Below are 20,879 nucleotides of genomic sequence, written 5' to 3'. Positions count from 1 at the left end.
TGGCGGGCGATGGTTCTGCACAGTGCAGATTGCTGTCTGCGAGCAATAACGGGAGATACTGCACCCGGCAGGAATGAGAGAGGAAATGAGAGAAAGATGATAAAATATTATATGAGCGGAATGGAGGATTTAATGCAGTGATGGAAAGGAATGTTTAGAGGAAAGAAAGAGAGCAAGGGAGGATAGAAAAATAAGAATGCACTATGGGGATTGAAGGGAAACAGGGTGCCGGGAGGTGGAAGAGAGACAACTGAAGCATTTAAACAGAGGGACAGAGTCACACTGGGTATGTGGAGAGTGAAGCCAAGGAATGTATGGAATGCTTCCAAAGAGTGAGAAAGAGAGAGAAAGCCAGAGAGAGCGGAAGAGGAGTGAGCCAAGAGTGGGAGACTGGCCACCTTAAATCTGTTTCACTGACCCATTTAGACTAGCCCTCAAGTCTTAGTACACATACAGTGCATACATACTATACGTACGCACGCACACACACACACACACACACACACACACACACACACACACACACACACACACACACACACACACACACACACACACACACACACACACACACACACACACACACACACACACACACACACACACACACACACACACACACACACACTCACACACACACACACACACACACACACACACACACACAGTCATACTGTATCACTGTAGCCATCCCCTGGATACTGTGTCTGCCAGTTAAAATCTAAGCCAAACCACAGTTTGTCCTCTCTCTCTCTCTGTCAGGCCTAATTTAAAAAAGGTTGTAGGAATTCCCTTTACTCGAGCGAAAGGGAGAAATGATTTCGTTCTTTTGCTCGGGACCTCTTCTGACACGTCTGTTTACACGTCACCATGCAATCCTGAAGCCTCAATAACATTCCAGACATCCACAGAGAGAGAAACGGGGCTTTCATAATCGAAACTGTGCCTTGGCAACACATGTCAAATGCCATGCCAATATGGCCTATTGAATTTAATTTAACTGAGAGAGAGAGAGAGAGAGAGAGAGAGAGAGAGAGAGAGAGAGAGAGAGAGAGAGAGAGAGAGAGAGAGAGAGAGAGGATACTGTAAATGAAAAATGAAGAGAGACCTTTTCACACGAGATACAGAATTTCCCATGCACTTAAAAACAGCACAGATTGCTATACTGGGAACAAGATGTTCCATGGAAAGCACAGCAAACCCTCCAACACAATTAATCTTTTAAAAATGTGTGTAAGAAGACCATCTCTCAGCCTCAGACATAAATTATCACTTCGCACTTTGGATGGCCCTGGCTATGTCTGATGGATATATCATTTTCAGGGAACTTGAAGGTTATTGCTAGAATAAGATAATCTTGGAGTATTTCTCACGGCAGCAAGGAGTGCTCCCATTACCGGTGAGATGTAGGTGAACTACAGAGCAGCATATGTGACAGCGCGGCAATGTAATACCTGTAATAGCTTATATGGTTGATGAATGGAGGATCTTGGAGCATTACTGGAGCTCTCCCAAGACTCGTGTCCCTGTCATTAACCTCCGCAAAAGTCCTCAAAATTACAACAGACAAGATGCTGGGAGAGCCACAGAGGATAAGAGGAGGAGTGAAAAGCCAATGATTGTCTGACATGATGTCTGGATGATTCCACAAGTTAATTATGGGTCTCCATTCCTGGGTTGACATGTTGAGAGAGCAAATCATCAAATACCTTGGCCTTTGGCTTGATTCAGAAGTTTCATTCAAATGCCACGTTGATAATATTGTGAGGAAAATCTATTTCAGTACTGGTGTTCTTTACCGGAACAGAAACTGTTTTACATTTACAGCCAGAAAAACAATTGTTCAACTCACACTACCTATCTACCTATGCTGATGTAGTCTATCAGACTGCACCTAAAACTAACCTTCTTCCCCGCAATACAATTTATAACCGTTTATGTAGATTTGTTCTTGGTTGTCCATATATGACTCACTGCACCCTGTATGAAAACTTTTCAAATGTATTCATTTTAACTGTCCACAGTATCTAAAACAGTATGTGGAACCTTTCACCTCAACTGAGACACAGATTTATTTTGTTCCAAATGTATCGAACTCAGTTGGCAAAATAATCATTTAGGTTTAAAGCTCCCTCTGACTGGAACAATATACCTGTTTATATTCGGTCAATAACATATTTTAAATTCTTTAAAACTGCGCTGTCCTCTCACCTTGAGATGCTTTGACTAAATCATCATTATAACTATTAACCAATGATCCATTTAAGTGCTCTGTGTATTGCTGTTGTAAGTGTTGTTGTTGTTGTGTTATCGTTGTTTAGTTTTGTTTTCTTTCCTTGTTTTGTTGATATTGTTTGAACTTTCTGAACTTTTGTGTCTAAATGTATGAAAAATGAATGGATTTTGTAATCTGTGGACCCCCTTGAAAACGAGATGGTACATCTCAAGGGGTTATTCCCAATCAAAGAATTTCAACACACACTATCTCATATTCCACTCAGCTGTAAAGTCTCCTCATACTCCTTCTGTACTCTTTCCTTTCATCTCCAGCTCTGCGTCCCTCCCTCCTGGAGCCACAGAAGTCATGACCACCAGAGTATGACAAGAGAGAGAGAGAGAGAGTACGCTCAAAATTTAGATCCCACAGTGCATCGTGAAAATTAGGCTACAACCGATGGTCACTACAGCAAATCCTAAATCCCACCATTCATTGCTCTTGAAGAAAAATGCTGACATGGATACGGCACGTTTTAATTGTGTGACAGCAATAACGTAATTAGCGGTGAGTGTCTGAAATGTATTTTTTAAACGCTTTCACCCTGGCATCCCCATTTTGGGCATATAGGTGAGAATCTTTCAAAACCTTCCAGAAATGTCCTAACATTTCAGATCTACAACCTCACAAAGCCTCACGTCATGATGTAATGTGAGGTTGTAGATCGGCTATTTTGGAAAATGTTTCAATAGGCTCAACCACATCATCCTATTCTGGGATATGTCAATATGCAGATATTTGGCAAAAATGGCAGATCTACTGTACCAGCTCACAATGCGGCGCTTTGTGAGCTTCTAGATTTTTCAGCAAAGAGATTTGGTGTAGAGGGAAAAAAGAAGGGGACCAAGTATAGACCCCTGGGGGACACTGGTTTAAAGGTTTTTTACTACTTAACCCTACGCATCCCTATTCTGGGGCTAACAGTCGGCACAAATAGCAGAACTACAAGATCCTGTGATGAGTAGATTGTCTCTTTTCAACAAAGATATTTAGTGTAGAGCGAAAACAGGAGGGGGCCTAGTTTGAGCCCTTGGGAATCCAGTCAACTAAGTATAGGGTTTAAGTGGTTGAGTGGTTAAGTGGTTAATTTCTCAGATGAGCTCACTATATATACACAGTACAGTAGTCCCCTACAGACAACTCCCTATATAGGGAGTATAGGGAGTAGGAAAGGAGTGAGGGATTTTGGACTCAGCCAGAGAGAGAGAGACAGCCAGCCAGACAGAGAGACACGTGGGTGGGAGGGAGCGAGAGAGAGGGAGGAAGGGAGGAACATGGAGCCACATCACAACAGCGAAGATAGCTGTGACCTATTGCCCTCCACAACCAGTTCACAGCCATCATTAGCAGGCCAGGGTTCAGCGACTGGAGTCATAAATCACCCTCCAACGAACCATGGAGGAGAAAAAACGTGCTACACTGCCGTTAACAAAATAAAAACACTACAAGACAGACAGGAGTCTAGAAACCAGGGAGAGTAACAACGACCCACAAGGCTGTTGTCTCAAACGTGGTTATAAATAATAGAAACAAAAACCTGCCCTAATGGCACAGAAAGGGATTTGCTGCATGACAGAGGCCCCTCCTGATGTGATTATGCCCCTAAAATCCCCTCAAGGCCATGCATTATCTTGCATAAATACACAAGAGGGTAACCCAATAGCTCAACTTGTTCCCTCCCAGACACCATTTGCCCTCGTCGCCCATGAATCAGGAGCAGCCAGAGGATGGATTTATTGTAATGACCTCAAAAAAGTGACTTTTTGTTTCTGGGGCTGTCAAGAAACCGCGGGGTGGAGAGAGAAAAGAGGGGAATAGAAGAAAGGGGCTAACAGGGTTTGCGAGAAGGCGGTTTGAGTCGAAGCTGTCGACCCGAGTGTTTCTTCAATTCGTTTCTGAGCAGAGAGGTGGGTGTCAGGAGGAGGAGGAGAGGGGGATATAAGGAAGGCGTTGGGGGACGAGGGGGGGTCTGTATACGTTCTTGGTTTAAGAATGACATGTCTGTATGCTAATGGTGTTTTCTTTCTCTTCCTCGGTCTTCCTCACTCTGCCTTCGCGGCACAGTTCCCTGCAGAACTGCTGACAGAAGCGCTGCTTGTCCTCCAACATCAAGATGGACACAATAACACACTATATATATATATATATATATATATATATATATATATATATATATATATATATATATATATATATACATACATATATACATACATATATATATATATACGCTAATAACAGTACAAAGCTGATGGCAACATACTGTAGCTGTAAGAACAACTTATGCATGCAGTATTGTTGGCCCCACGGGGGGTGTCCAATAATTAAAAAAAAAAGCTGTTTCCCTGTCCTCTGAGATGGCATAAATAATTTCCTGAGGAAATCACCTTGGCGAGTGTCCTGCTGTGCACAGTCCCGCTGTAAACAGTATCTAAAAGAAATGGTCTCAGTCCTCCAAACAGAGATAGCGATAGACAGGCAGGCAGCATCTTCTCCCAGTGGAAGACACGGCGACGAGGTCCCGTTCTTGCAGAGAGGCCTGATTATACTTTGTTGTGTGCCGGTGTCGTGCTCAGAAAATAACAGATCTACAAGCTCACAATGCGTATTTATGGCATGCAACACCCGTGTGCAACTTAGCGTAAACCAGAATTTACTGTACCAGAATGCATGTGCAAGGCCCAGCGGCGTTACTACATACAACAACCACACGCACACCAACACGGACATAGAAGCATGCATGTGTACTGTATGCATGCACATGAGCTCACACACACACACACGCACACACAACACACACACACACACACACACACACAGCACACACACACACACACACACACGCACACGCACACGCACACACACACACACACACACACACACACACACACACACACACACACACACACACACACACACACACACACACACACACGTTCATACTCATTCACTGTATCATAGCATCCTTAAGACGTTGGTACTTTAGCACCTTGGTAAGGATTAAGGAAGCCTCTTCCAGACTGTGGTCGAATGTACAACCCACTTCCAAAATGGTCACTTCTCTATTGTCCTCATCAACAACAACAACAACAACGTCTGGTGTATTAGCTGTAACACACACACACACACACACACACACACACACACACACACACGCACACACACACACACACACACACACACTCACACACTCACACACACACACACACACACACACACACACACACACACACACACACACACACGTACGTTCATACTCATTCACTGTATCATAGCATCCTTAAGACGTTGGTACTTTAGCACCTTGGTAAGGATTAAGGAAGCCTCTTCCAGACTGTGGTCGAATGTACAACCCACTTCCAAAATGGTCACTTCTCTATTGTCCTCATCAACAACAACAACAACAACAACGTCTGGTGTATTAGCTGTAACACACACAGACACACACACACACACACACACACACACACACACACACACACACACACACACTCACACACTCACACACTCACACACACACACACACACACACACACACACACACACACACACACACACACACACACGCTCACACACACACGCTCACACACACAAACTCTCACACACACACACACACACACACACACACACAGACACACACACACACACACACACACACACACACACACACACACACACACACACACACACACACACACACACACACACACACACACACACACACACACACACACACACACACACACACACACACACACACAGAGCCACCCCCTGGATACTGTGTCTGCCAGTTAAAATCAAATGCCACGGTTTGTCCTTTCCTCTCACTCTCTCTCTCTGTCAGACCTAATGTAAAAACGCTGAAGGAATTGCCTTTACTCAGGCGAAACGCAGACACAATTTCATTCGTTTTGCTCAGGACTTCTGACACAAGGTCTGTCTACACGTCACCATGAAAGTCCTGAAGCCTCAACCAACATTCCACAGTCGTCCACACACAGAGAGAGAGAGAGAGAGAGAGAGAGAGAGAGAGAGAGAGAGAGAGAGAGAGAGAGAGAGAGAGACACGGAGAGCAGCAGACGACAGTCTGTGTTGCATTTCCTCAGTGTCTCAGGCCCACATATTTATTCATCACATCATTTTGTCCATCTGCTCTCCTGTTCCTCCCCCCTCACTGCTGCTGCTGCTGCTGCACCCATAGCGGCGCTGTCGGGTGGAAACCTTGTATGTGGAACGGCTTTCGCTGAAATTAGCCGATCGACAAGCTCTCGACGTAACGCGCTGTGAGCTTGTCGATGTGCTATTTTCAGGGTTGCATTGCTCATGGGACGGCCTTGCACGCCGTGCAGGAGCCTATTTGACCAGGAGCACGCGCAGGCACATGCATAGATTTAAAACAGCTTTAAATTCACACCTCAACAAAGTTTTCAAAGGCTCCCGACTCACACCAGGTGAATTAACACAGGAATGAGCCTAGATGCATATCAATTGTCTATTGTGTAACCTGTAGAGTAGGTGTTAAGCGATGTGCGCGTCACGTCATTAAAATTAGAGTTCAACCACGTTCCAATTCAGCAATGCAACACTGGCTACTTTCCTGCGAAAGCCATTGCCCACACTACGTATGCTGGGGTTTAAGTGGTTAGCAAAGCTTTTGCTTAGTCTTTTTTTCCTGAGGTTTAATCTACTTTTTACTTTTTAAGAAGGGTCATGTTGTTGCCATTTGCCATAAACAAAATGTATTATGTCCAAAACAGTTACTTTTCTGAAAATGTAAATAAAGGACCTGTATTCCCATGGATCCGAGGATGGACCATGGATCTGTAGTTATTATTTTGTCACAAGCTCTTTTCATTGATTCAATATATCAAACCCATATAACCACCCACTTAACTTGGAAAAAAAAATCTAAAATAGCAAAAATATCAGATCTACAGTACAAGCTCACAAGAGGTAGTAAATCGCAAAAAGTGCTACTTTTAGCGTGACATGCTAGTACGACTAAGTAGAAGCATTAATTTATGAAAAAACACAAAAGGTGAAATATGGAGATACAAGGTTTCTCTCTCTGGCTGAGTCCAAAAATATTCTCTCCTCTCATTCTCTCTCCACCTCATCTACCACTTTATCATCCCTCTCTCCTCAAATCACCCCACCTGCTCATCCAATTTATTCAGATAAATTCCACCACCTGTATGTAGAAATGTAGAAAACACACATGCAATCACGCGCAAATGCACCCACGCATCAATATAACCACCCATGAAGGCTGAGGCGTCAATCATGGACGTATCTTTAATTGACAATGATGTACACAATGGAGCTGAGAACACAGGTAAGTGCCTGCACATGTGCGCAGGAATGTTCACGGAGGTACATGACACTCACGTATGCAGGCACGCACGCACAAACGCACGCACGCACACGCCATAACTCTCAGGCCTGGCTTCATGGCAGGTTTGATTCCTCGAGGTCGAGAGGCATGTTAATCAGTAGAGCAGCCCTCCAGCTCAGCCACACATATCTCTCTCTCTCTCTCTCTCTCTCTCTCTCTCTCTCTCTCTCTCTCTCTCTCTCTCTCTCTCTCTCTCTCTCTCTCTCTCTCTCTCTCTCTCTCTCCGTCTGTCCGTCTGTCCGTCTGTCCGTCTGTCTGCCTGCCTCTCTGTCTGTCTCTCTGCCTGCCTCTCTGTCTGTCTCTCTGTCTGTCTCTCTGTCTGTCTCTCTCTCTCTCTCCCACACATTACTGTGATACTTTATCATCCTCGTCTAAATTCCACTCCTCTGACTCATATTACTTCTCTCTCATTTCTGTACTTTCACCTTGTCTTCCATTTGCCTCCCTGTTTTAAAGTTTTTTTTATGTTGTAGGGCGATGGGGGCCATGAATGGCTTTATCTGTTTTGGATACCCCACTTTTCTTTCCCGTTCCCTGGCCAGTCTGACATTTTCATTGCTATTGCTCCTTCTCCTCCTCCAGTCCTGTAACCCCCCTCCTCCACCCCCCCCCTCTTCTCTCCTCTCCACTCCTCCTCAAGTCCTTGAGGTTCTCTTCACACCCATACTTATGCAGATGGGATTATGGTGAGTAGATTTGTAGGTGGGCGGCTGTGGGATGCTGGACGCGTTTCAGAGCAACGTGTTACAGAACAGAGGCGTCGCCAGTCGGCCCTGAGCGTTGACAGGTTCGTAGACGAGGACACAAGGGGGGGACGGATGGAGGCTGGAATGAAAGGATGGTGGCATGTGAAGAGAGAAGAGATTAAAGAAAAGTAGGTTGTGTTTATAGAGCCAGTTGCTAAGGAGATGGCTACCGAACACAGATGTAGTGCCAGTAGTGCATGTGGTGCGTGTGTGCGTGTGTGTGTGTGTGTGTGTGTGTGTGTGTGTGTGTGTGTGTGTGTGGGGGGGGGGGGGGTGTTATGAGCATGGTAGAGCATCTAGAGGAATATCAATGTTCAGACAAATGACAAGTGAACAGAAAGAAGGAACACTAACTGCGTCATGTTGTGAGCTTGTAGATCGTCTATCTTTGGCATGGTCGATCGACAAAGTAGCCTATAAATCAGGCTTAAAGGAGCGCTTCACCTCTTCACCCATTTTCAACATCATCTTCATATACAGTACTGTAATAGGTCCTTAATGCAAATGTTTAAGACGGCAGCACCATTTCAGTCTATTCGCTCTGTGGCTCAGAGGTGGTGCTGGTTTTAATGGTCTAATATGCTATTTTACAGATATGAAGGATACAAGCTGAGTAAATGCAGGCCCAGCACAAGCAACACATCACAACAGCCTCCAATCTCCCAGTTCATGGACACCGGTGTACGTCAGTACAGCACTCATCCACTGCAGAAAGCTATCACCAATACTGTCCCATTTAGTTATTGACTGCAACTTGCCCTTGTCTATTGTGGAACACGACAGTAAAATTGTTTGGTTAAAGCTGCACTATGTAACTTTCCTCCTCTACCCTGGATTTGAACGCGGTTTCCTGTGCAAGTGCTGACATTTTTACCATTGTGACAATAGAGCCTGCCTGCTTGCTCAGGGGATAAATTGAATTTGTGTCAGATCCTGTGTCTATAGGTGAGACATGACCTTTGACATGATCTAAATGGCTCAATAGAAGAGCAGGGAGACAAAATACAACCACCCCGATTGTATAAGTTATATTGTATTACTGTAACATACTCTACCAGACAGATTGGACAAAATGACAGTTTATTCCTTAAAAAAAAGTTACGGAGTGCCGCTTTAAACCCTGTCCTCAAGGAGGACATTAAGAGCACAGTATCTGCATTCTGTTGGACTGGAAGAACCCTTGAGTAAAAATAAATGAAAATTGTGAAAAATGCTCATGATTTATGTAAATCTTAATTGGCATTAGGACTTGTTTGGGACTCGAAACAAAAGGTTTACGACTTGTTGTGTTGACTTGGACTTGACTCGGGACTCGAGAGCAAAGACTTGAGACTTTACTTGGACTTGCAACATAGGGACTCTGTCCCACCTCATTAGTAAGGACCAATTATATGAAAATAAGCTCCTTCCTTTAACAACTAAAAGGAGGATGTGATTTACAGAGAGGAAATAAAGGCAAGAGGAAGACAGGATGTGTGTGCCTCACGCAAACCCACTGTATGTGTGGCATGCATCACAAAAGCAGCACTCGAGCACTAATAAACAATGATGTGAAGCGCAGAGACGTTATTGAAAGAGACGTCACTTCCTTGACCTGAATGACCCTGGCAGACAGTCAAAGAAAGAGACGCGTTCTGGTTGACAGACTCCTTTCTCTGCTTCACTCCTCAGAGCTTCCATCCTCTCCCTCCATATACCTCACATGACACACTTTAGAGATAACATCTCAATGGGCCTCTCTGTGCTCAGTCACCCAGTAACAAGCGCTCTCATTTGCATGATGAGAGGGGGGGCTCGAGCAGCCTCGTTCAGGTCCACAATCGCCGGGTTATTCGACGATGTCATTTAACTACCTGGCATCCTGTGCGTGGAGCGGATCAAATCGATATAAGCCATTTTGCCTGGAAGCTCGATGGACCGCCCGTCCTGGCTTGTCGGATTAATTCAATAATGAGGGAATGTGAAGAAAGAAATGTGTCAGTGGAGATATTGGAGGATACAAACACGACGATATGCCTCTCATTAAGGTAAATCGCATGGTCAAGCTGCTGAAGGTGAACTGCCTTCTTATGAAAAGGAAGCCCAAACTAACCCACGTGACATAGCAGAACAAATGAAGTAGACACTGTAGTGCAATCGGCAGGCATGGAACACGGATGTCAGGGATAATCAAAGGAAATGCGACACACAAAGCCAGGGGAGACAGAGAAAGTCTGTCCTTCAACAGGCCTTACAGTAGAACTATTCTGTCTCATGGTCCCCCGCCATTCAGTCAGCAGAGAAGAATGCAACGGCCTTATCAGCCTTAATGACTCACATCACCACAGAAACAAGAAAACCCACGCCAAAGCCATCGATCACCGCTCATGTCCCTCATCAAAGGAGCGTCCTGCTACATGGGCCCATTGTGCTTCCAGTCCAGCACACGGCTGGGTACAGGCCCTATTTGTTCTCTAATGTGTGAGTGGCTTGCTTATTGATTTGGTGTTCCTCTGGTGTTTTGAGACAATGAGGTAAAGCAAAACAGCCAAACGGAGAAACTCTGAAAGGAAACAACCACCACCACCCCCTGCTGTGGCTGTTGACAGAGGCTGTCATTTAACAAACTGATGACAATTGACAAACGCTTAGGCCACGCTAGGGGAAATTTGTTTGGTTGGTTTGTTTTCCCCCAAGGGTTTCTCTCTCTGCACACTCTCTAAAGCCTAATTTTATACTTTGGCGCAGAATGGTGTCGTCCGCTGAAATTAACCAATTCATCAGTTAAGTTATTGTCAGCGAGGGACACCATCACGTGACGAGGCATAAATTAGGGTTAAGAAAGACTGGAACTTCTAAACAAACATTCCGGAATGTTAGCTGGATCCCTAGTACTCGGGGAGTACCTGACTGAACAAATATCCAGTCAGCATAAATTACTGGATAAATTCGTTTGTACAAAGTTCGTTGTACAAAGTTCTCCCTAGAATTGCCCAGAGTACCCTTAAACCCAAAACTCACATATCGTCTCTGTCGGGTGGAAACCTCATATGTCCAAAACTGTTACTTTTCAGGATTCAAATTCAAAAATAGCAAAAGTTGCAGATCTACAAGCTCAAAACACGTCGCTTCGCACAGCGTTTCGAGCTTGTCGATTTCCTACTTTTGATACTTTTGTGCTGTAGTATGATCAAGTAGTGCGTTCATTTGTGAAAAAACACAAAAATTAAAATATGGAGATATGAGGTTTCTTCCCGACAGCAACGATATACAGTATATGCGGCTGCATGCAAAACATGAACAAAGAAGCGCTGTAATGATTCTGGCATAGCGGGGAGTGCGTGTACAGGTACAGTACAGTACAGTGCTGGCAGTGCACATGCCAATTAGACGCGAAGCAGCGCTCCAGGCCCGGTAAACAGGATTGATCCAGCAACAACAACCTGGCTGTTTATCGACAGATCTCCGGGGCTTGACTGCAGCTGAGATGCCCTGCGGCGTCTCTGTCGGCGCCCATCGCCGCTCTGCTATACAGGCTACATACAGCCTGGCGCTCTGTGACAATGGGAGGAAACACAGGCCCATTATTCAATATCCCCACCAACAGTGACAGCTTTGGTTTTCAATCAGCAAACAGGCTCCAGGCCTGCGGGTCAAACTACATTATCTTCAAGTATTGTAGTCAGAAGGGTCAGTGGGGAGGTACAGTATGGGTTCCAGTCCCACTTCTGGTGCCATCTCATACTGTATTACCGCGTTTTCACACAGCCAAAGTGCAGGCAGTACAGTGGACATTTTGAAATCCCTGTCATGTGAAAACGCGCACGCATCTTGAATGGCGGCAGTTTTGGTGTTGGAAAACTTTCGGCAAGCTTCCTAGTCATTTTCCCGCCATTTCATTTATTGGCGGAATTACATTTTCTGTGTAGTGAAACACTGGAGATCACTGTTCCGGATAGCCTGATGACGTAGACAAGAGAAAGAGTGAGAGACCGTTCTTACTGGTCGGTCGTTTCAGCTGCGACGCGTTGTGAGCTTGTCGATCGGCTAGCACAAAACGGTCGCATATCAGCATTACATTACTTCTACTGCCAAGGAGGGCATGTGAAAACGGTCTCTCCCATTGCCATTCCAGCAAGTTATATGTTAGTTTTTTTGCTGGTAACATACTGGCAGTGTAGTGAAAACATGGCTACAGTGGCATCGCCAGTTAGGCTCGGTTCAGACTGCAGACAAATCTGATTAGTTTCTCAAATATGATCTTTAGGATTGACTGACCACACTGTTATTTGCAAGTGTGTATAATAAAAGTGTAGATCTGCTACTATTGTTGAGCGACGCATCACACGACACAGTATAAAGAGACACATCTTCAGAAATCAGATTTGAATGGCATTTCAAACCACTTAACACATTGGGTGCCAGAGGTTTATTAAAATATTATACGTTGAGTGCCTGCATTTCTTCCATCCACTTGCGTTATACGTTTCGTGCTGTAGAAGCCCCGACGCGGAAGTGCATGTAAACAAAGCGTGCGTGCGAGACGGCGGAGGGTCCCGACTAACGCCTGGAACAATAATATTTCTAACGCGATCCTCCATTGCAGCGTGATCGCCGATCGAAAACGGCTCGTTTCCACCACGTTAAAAAGAAATGGAGATATTAAGCTTTTAGTCAAGGAGATAACATTGAAAACGCCGACCGGAAGGATTTTTGACATGGAGCCAGATCCAGCCTCTTCTTCTCAGAAACTCCTTGGGTGATGTCAAAGTTTCGTTTTAGCGCCCCACGTGGCCCACATGTATAAAAATAGAATTGGGTCAAAAACGGTCCGGACCGTTTTCGGCACTTCTCGTTTGGATCCTCAAAAACGGTCCGGACCGTTTTTGGCATTCAATGTGTTAAGAATGTTTTTTTCTGTTCATATTTGCTAAAAAACAATCTGATTCCAATCTGGATAGGCCAAAAATCTGATTTTGGGTTGCCAATTTGAACATAGCCCATAGCATTATAACTTCTTCCATCGACGCAAATGTTCAAATCCCTCCTCTGGAACCAACATAATTTAATATTCGAGTCCCACCTCTGAACCTACTGTAGAACAATGCTATAAGCGTAAACCCATTTCTAACAGCAGTTTGCTGATTAGCAACACTGTGGCGCAGTGAAATCTTATTACCATTCTCAGTGCGCTGCCAGAACTGCAACGTAAACCAGCACCGATGGAGAAAATAGCTATGAATGATGAAGAGAAACAGATCTGTTTGCCCGGCGACTCAGATCCTACTCTGTAAAACATTCCTCATCTGTGGTCGTCGCTGTGGAGACACCTTGTGCAACTGAAGGACGCTTGTCAAGCAGAGGAAGTCTTATTGGAATACGACAGAGGGATATGATATCCATCTAGAGGTGAGGATAGGAAGGGGAAAGAGATGGGTGAGGAGAAGGAGGATGAAATAAAAGAGAGCAGAGAGAGAGAGAGAGAGAGAGAGAGAGAGAGAGAGAGAGAGAGAGAGAGAGAGAGAGAGAGATGGATACAGTAACACACAAGAGAGAGAGGGAGCACATAAATGAAATTTAGAGCTGGTGTAGAGATGACATGGGGAGATAAAAACGAAAATAGACGGTTGGATGGAAGTGGCTGGAGACAAATGGAAAGATAGCGCAATCCGGCCTCCTCCTCCTCAGCAGCGTGGTAATGCTGCATCCTTGACAAGATAAGGACAGCCATCTCAACCTGAGCCTCAATTTCTACCCATCCTGAGTGTTGGCGGAATAACACTGCCAGAATGCTTCTCTTTTGTGTGCCATCAAAAGCCGCTATTGTCCGCAATGAGGGGCCCTTGAATGGACAGACGTACGCACGTGCACGTGCACGTGCACACACACACACACACACACACACACACACACACACACACACACACACACACACACACACACACACACACACACACACACACACACACACACACACACACACACACACACACACACACACACACACACACACACACACACACACTCACCACAAGTGATTGGTTGTAACACTGGCGTTAAAAACGGGATTTAAAGACCTTTGCAGAAGAATCGACACAGCCCATCAACTCGCATGCTCCTGTATTAAACAGCTGGCTTTATGAGACTCTGAAGCCCTAAATAGTTGTTCCTGTCTCTCGCTGCAGACATCCAGACAGCCTTGGAGAGGAGGGGAGGCGAGGGGAGGTGGAGAAGACAGGAGTGGAGAGGACAGGAGAGCAGAGGAGGGGAGACGAGTATACAGCACATGCATGGGATATGAGTTTTGAAATGGCTGCCCGGTGCTCACTGCCACTCAGGCATGATTATAATGATTTATGCTGTGAGAAAGGTATTCAAGAGGTACAGAGATTAAAGCATGGCCAGAGGGAGGTATAGTGTTTAATGGTTGAGATGTAATAATGAATAATGCAGTGCAGTATGGTGACTTATTAACTGCCAATGGGCACTATGGCAACAAGACTAATTCTGTAGTGTGTGAATGCTTGTCCGTGTGTGTGTGTGTGTGCGTGTGTGTGTTTGTTTGTGTGTGTTAATTAATGTATTAACACATTGCATTAATTGCGTTTCAAAATAACTGAATAAATTACCACCATAGTGAAGAGAAAAGAAGAACATTGCATATTATTACCCTGTAGTTCAACAGAAGGGACACACAAAAAAAGAAATAAAGCGATGAATCATTCGGTATTCAATCTATGAATTCTATTTGTTTCTCATTAAGTCCTGCTCTTACATATTGTAACTAGTCAGTCCAGGCTGATCTCGGGCCAGAGGATAATGTTTTGCCAAAGCTCTCTCATACATAATGTATGTGAGTAAGTCAATGTGGAAAATAAACAGAGCATTTCTCTTGAGGCAATAAACAAACAAAAAAAGTCGTCAGAATGTTTACATTGTTACGTTTCTTGGTTGTTACAGTCTACAAGGAACAGAGTTCAGGAGGGTGAGCAGACTGCAAGTCTGAAGGCAACAAACTACCATGCTTGGCTGTTGCTAAAGACGTTCTTTGCTACAGTAGCTGGTTGATTGTTTGAGTGAGTGGAGGAGTTGAGTAGTATCTCCCCATAGAGACCAAGGAGCATGCATCTTCCATTGTCTATTGCGAACAGTATATCAAGCAAGTGTAACGCCCGGGAATCGAACCCGGGTCTACCTCGTGGAAAGCCAACGTCTTAACCACTAGCCTAAAAGGGAAATTCCCCCTTGGGCCGGGGGAGATATTAGAATTTTGAACATCAGGCAGAGGATCTGAGTCACTACTGCTCTACATTCAAGGTGTAGGGATTCATGCTCTATTAAATCACTTAAACCACATATACAGTACTTGGTTGTACGTCAAAATTGCTGATCTAAAAGCTCAGCTATTTTCACTGAATGTTCGTCTATTTTCGCTGAACGTGTGCCTATATTACGACGTGTCCAAAATCGTGACGCTATAGGGTTCAAGTGGTTAAATAAGTTCTCTGTGAGTAGCAGAAGATCGTGTTTATCCAGAAGGAGAGGGGGGTGGGTGGGGGGGGGATGAGATCAGAGATGAACAGAGAGAAACAAAGGATGGAGTGAGAGGTTAAGCACACGAGGGGGGGGGGAAAAGAAACATTCGATAGCAGATGTTCATCAGGACAGACTTTGATTTTGTCCGTTTCAAAGGCATAACCCGTTAAAACCGGGAAAGCATCTGTGTCATTTTAGGTTTTTTTGCGTTGGCTATTCAAAAAAATAGCAGACGTACAAGCTCACAGCGCGCCACTTCGTGCCGCGCTGCGAGCTTGTACATCTGCTATTCTTTGAACATTTTGGTCAACATCTTGTCAAGTGTGAGAACCACAGATTTAGAAGGCATTTGTAGAATCGGCCTCAGGTTTTAATGGGATAAAGCAGAACAAAGGAATCTTGCTCAGATGGGGGGGGGGGGGCAGGTGCCACAGAGAAGTGGTGAAGTGTAATGGGGACACCGCCAAAGATGAATGGTCCATCTGTTCACCAGTTTGTGTGTGCATTTGTACCTCTCTCCCTCACCTCTGCCCCTCCATTCCTTTTCCCTTTCTTTCTTTCTTTCATAGCACAAACTGACAGCTATGACTCATCCTTCAGAGATACATTTGGGATAAACGTCTCTCAATTCCGTCTCCGATTCTGCAAATGGGTCTGGTGCTGCAGAACCACCGCTGTGCGAGGAACGGCGTACACCTCTACAATGCTCTTTTGCTGGAATTGGTATAGGCCCCATCACACCTGTCAGTCCCATAAAATCAAGTAATTGTTAAAGATTCCTTTTTTGAGCGGCGTTTCTGCTTTACTGAGAGAGAGAGAGAGAGAGAGAGAGAGAGAGAGAGAGAGAGAGAGAGAGAGAGAGAGAGAGACAGAGAGAGAGAGAGAGAGAGAGAGAGAGAGACACAGAGAGACAGAGAGACAGAGAGTAAGAGTGGAGCAAGAAGAAGGCAAGCGAGCCATAAACTTGTCATGTTTGATGTTCCAAGTATAATACTTTTGACTGATTACCTCAATATCGATGATGTGACAATGTTTTGGACAATGTATTGTGCTTTCAGAAGATATACTTTATCTACTGTATCTATAAACAAGAGAATATTGAGAACAATGATTAGTAATGTGGATATGCCAAACAAAGGCATTTGCCCAGCAAAAAAAGAAGTGTAATCATTTCAGAAACTTTTATCACTACTTTGCAGCCTTTAAAACCAGGAAAAGACTACATTTAAGCTATTATCAGAAAATTATGATTGCCAAAATCCCAGATGATATACAGTTGTCGCATATGGATATTATAATTAACCTCACTCCGTCAAATGGAAGAAGCTTGCGACACACATTTTGTTTCACAGCGTACTTGCATCTGAGACTCCGGGCGCAGAATCGATGACAGACGGAGTTTCATTTTTTCAAGCTACTAGGCAGGTGATTGGATGATCCCGCCCCTAGCAGCCGCTGATTGGTTCGTATGCGCAGCGGTTCGGGCAGTTTTACTCTGTGAGCAATCCCAGACCCTCCTTCCTGAAACCAAATGCAAATGAGATTTCCGGAGGGAGGGGGTGTTTACCAGGCTATATTATAATATCACCCAGCTCTATTCTGCAGTATGCATTCTGGCTGAATTACTAGATGACGATCGCTAGATGAGGATATGCATACCAAGCAACCACGTTTGGGTACCACTAAGTACCTTTGTTTCTAAGAATACACTCTGCGCAGTGGTTGAAGAATGCTGCTGGAGAAAGCTCTGGAAAGCATTAGCGAGGCTTGGACGACGACTCTGGCCATTTCGAAATCCCTCCCCCACGCTCCGTTTGATGGAGAGGGACGAGTGAGTGGGCGTGCGCGTTTTATTCGCTGTGATTGGCACGACAACTCCGCCCACCCCGCTGTTTAAGAGACACTTACTGGACAGGAGCCTAGCCTAGCAGCAAAGTCCCTGTGTGCATCCATCTACAAGTATAATCAGACACAGCATCAATTAACGCGGTACCAGCACCTATAGTCCATCAGAAGACCATCCGCTATGGACACTTGGCCCGCACTTCAAGGCAACGGAAAGATGTGGCAAGCTGTGTGGGCAGGCCATGTGTTATGACCAGATATAGTGTGTGTGCGTGTGTGTGTGTGTGTGTGTGTGTGTGCGCGCGTGAGTGTGCGTGTGTGTGTGTGTGTGTGTGTGTGTGTGTGTGTGTGTGTGTGTGTGTGTGTGTGTGTGTGTGTGTGTGTGTGTGTGTGTGTGTGTGTGTGTGTGTGTGTGTGTGTGTGTGTGTGTGTGTGTGTAATCCCTTGATTAACTCTGCTTCAGGGGTGTCCTGGCGGTCCAATCTGTTGACAGTCTGCACTGTGATGTGATGTGTTTGGTTTTCAATTCTAAAACCAGACTACCAACACCGCCCCGCACCTGACCTCCTCCAGCCCCCTGCTGAAGGACGGAGTGAAGTAACACCAGGCACCACGAGGAGCTAAGAAAAGATAACGTTGCTGTCGGGCAGAAACCTCTCATCTCCATACTCTAACTTTTTGTGTTTTCTCGTGAATTAACGCCCTACTCGATCAGACTACAGCGTCACACAAACGCATCAAAAGTAGCAGATCCGCAAGCTCGAAACGCGGCGCGAAGCGACGCGTTTCGAGCTTGTAGATCTGCTACTTTTGATGGTTTTGAATTTGAATCCTGAAAAGTAACAGTTTTGGACATATGAGGTTTCCACCTGACAGAGACGATAAGGAGGTACAGAGGGAAAGGAGAAGCACATCACAGCGGGAGGAGGAGGAGGGGGAGAGAGAGAGAGGGGCATGGATAAAGGGAGAGGGAGGCAGAGAGATGAACAGCGTAGGGTTGGCACTCTGGCTTATACTGGCAGCTTGGCATGGCGCCACGCGCAGGGCTCTGTGTGGGCAGAGGAACGGCTGATGAGCTCTCCCACTATGCTGTGAACGTCATGTGAAATGTGAGTGTGCAACACGTGCCCACCTCTCTCGCTCAGATAACGTTCTCCCATGTGCGTGCAACGCGCGCACGCACACACACACACACACACACACACACACACACACACACACACACACACACACACACTGTAGTGGATAAAATTCATATAACAGTCATTGTGGTATTGATTAATTGTATTAGTAAGAATGTATTAGTAGATGCAACAATCATCACCTGTTCTTACTTGTTAAACTCCTCTCCCTTACAAACAGTCGACTCATGCAAACCTATTTCAAACATACTGACTCTGGGTGAGTCAGTTATAGAATAGAGCCTATGTAAGGAGTGACCATCTGTTGTTACCTCTTGTGTACTTCTCCTGATTGTATAAATATGTGTAAGAGATTGGTGCTAGGGGAGTGATGGGGGAAGCCCTGGAGGGAGACACTAGTCTCTCTCTGCTGTGATGAGATCTACAATAAACATGGAGTTTGGTTCCTGACAACTGAGTCCTGCATCTTCCTGATCTGTTTAATTTACATAAAGTAACATGTAAAAGCTGCGATTACAATTGGCGCTGTGAGCAGGGTGGATGCTTTGCTGTTATAGCAAACACTCCACTTAGAATCTTAAGAAGATGGGAGCAAAACCGAGCAGAAAGAAAATGCAGCGACAACTTGTCGACCAACAGAAGGCCTTGGAAGATCAACGTGACAAAGCGAAGAGAATGCAACAACAACTCAATGACCAGCGTGACAAAGCTAAGAGGGCCGCAACGCTACAGCAAGAACAACTCAACGACCAACGGAAAGAAGTGACATTACTGCGAGAACACCTTGACAGAACTATGGTGACATTAGCAGATCTACAAGCCAATACTTCTCCTGATGACTACAATGTGAGGCAGAAGGAGCCAAACTGCAGGAGAGACACACAACTGACTGCTACAACACCCAAGGAACACGCAGATGTCACAGCGACGCTCTGTCCAAGTAACCTATTCCCATTAATTCCATATCCAAACCCTCATCCCCGTCCGGGGGCTGGGGCACAGCAAGCAGAGATAGATGCGTACTCTGCAACAGTACATGTTCAGCGAAACTGGACACCTGATGAATTCAATGACATTGTGAAGGACCTTCCAGACCCCATAATTGACGCGGTACGTTGGTGTACGGCTGTGTTAGATTTGATCGAGATGTATGGGCCATCGACAAGAGAGCTGGAATCAGTATTTCGCAAAGTTTTTGGATTAAGGTGGCTACGTCTCAGGGGAAACTTTGATGTGACTGGAGAAAGAGATGACATCATCACTGGACAGCTGCAGAATCGAGATGGTCTTTTTGACAGGGTGAAAGCAGCTTTTCCAGCACACACTGATTGGCCGAAAATTCACAGCACTAAGCAATGGGCTGATGAAACCTGTGACACCTACAGAAATAGAATGGAGGACTGCTTTCAGAAGCATTGTGGTGTGACACTAGACAACCCGGCTTACAGTGACTTGTTAAAAACTGCCGTGATCAATGGCTTGCGCCCGTCCATCCATAACCGGGTTATGACTTCCTGTATTGGATGGGAAAGTCAGAACCTCACTGAGGTGTGGGGACATGCACTGCACGCTGAGAGGCACATGCTCTCACAAGAAGACGGGAGGAAGAAGAAATTGGAAAGAGCACAGTTGATGTTCTATGAGAACCACGGCAGCCACCACAGGAACAACAACAGCAGCAGCAACCAAATCAGGAGTCACATAGGAAGAAAAGGAGCCGTGAATGGAGGCAAAGAAGAGGAGGAAACAGTGAGCCATATGACATAGCGGTCTTATGTCATTACTGTGCCTCAGATGACCACATGGAGAGGGAGTGTCCTGTCGAAAGGAGTGCATGGCTGCACCAGCAGCACCCAGACCAGGATCACGAACAATATGGTGCAGGGTCTGTTCCATGCAACTATGGGCCAGGTGGAAATGCTGTGGCCAACTATCCAGAACGGGGTGGACCACATCCACTG

General features: G+C 45.3%; 2 protein-coding genes across 4 annotated transcripts in view; both read right to left on the bottom strand.

Moving 5' to 3' along the window:
- sema6bb (sema domain, transmembrane domain (TM), and cytoplasmic domain, (semaphorin) 6Bb) overlaps window positions 1-20,879 on the bottom strand; it is a 187,653-nt gene that overhangs the window by 110,144 nt on the left and 56,630 nt on the right. The window lies entirely within an intron of this gene.
- Window positions 18,598-20,879, bottom strand: part of rgl1 (ral guanine nucleotide dissociation stimulator-like 1) — a 174,575-nt gene continuing 172,293 nt past the window's right edge. Inside the window, exon 19 of the transcript XR_013933340.1 lies at window positions 18,598-18,645. The gene's annotated coding sequence lies outside the window, so the exon portion shown is untranslated. The remainder of the gene's footprint in view (window positions 18,646-20,879) is intronic.

The sequence above is a fragment of the Gymnoscopelus braueri genome (assembly GCF_963280865.1).
Source record: "Gymnoscopelus braueri genome assembly, chromosome: 6".
NCBI lineage: Eukaryota > Metazoa > Chordata > Actinopteri > Myctophiformes > Myctophidae > Gymnoscopelus > Gymnoscopelus braueri.
This window is presented reverse-complemented; position numbering and strand designations above follow the sequence as displayed.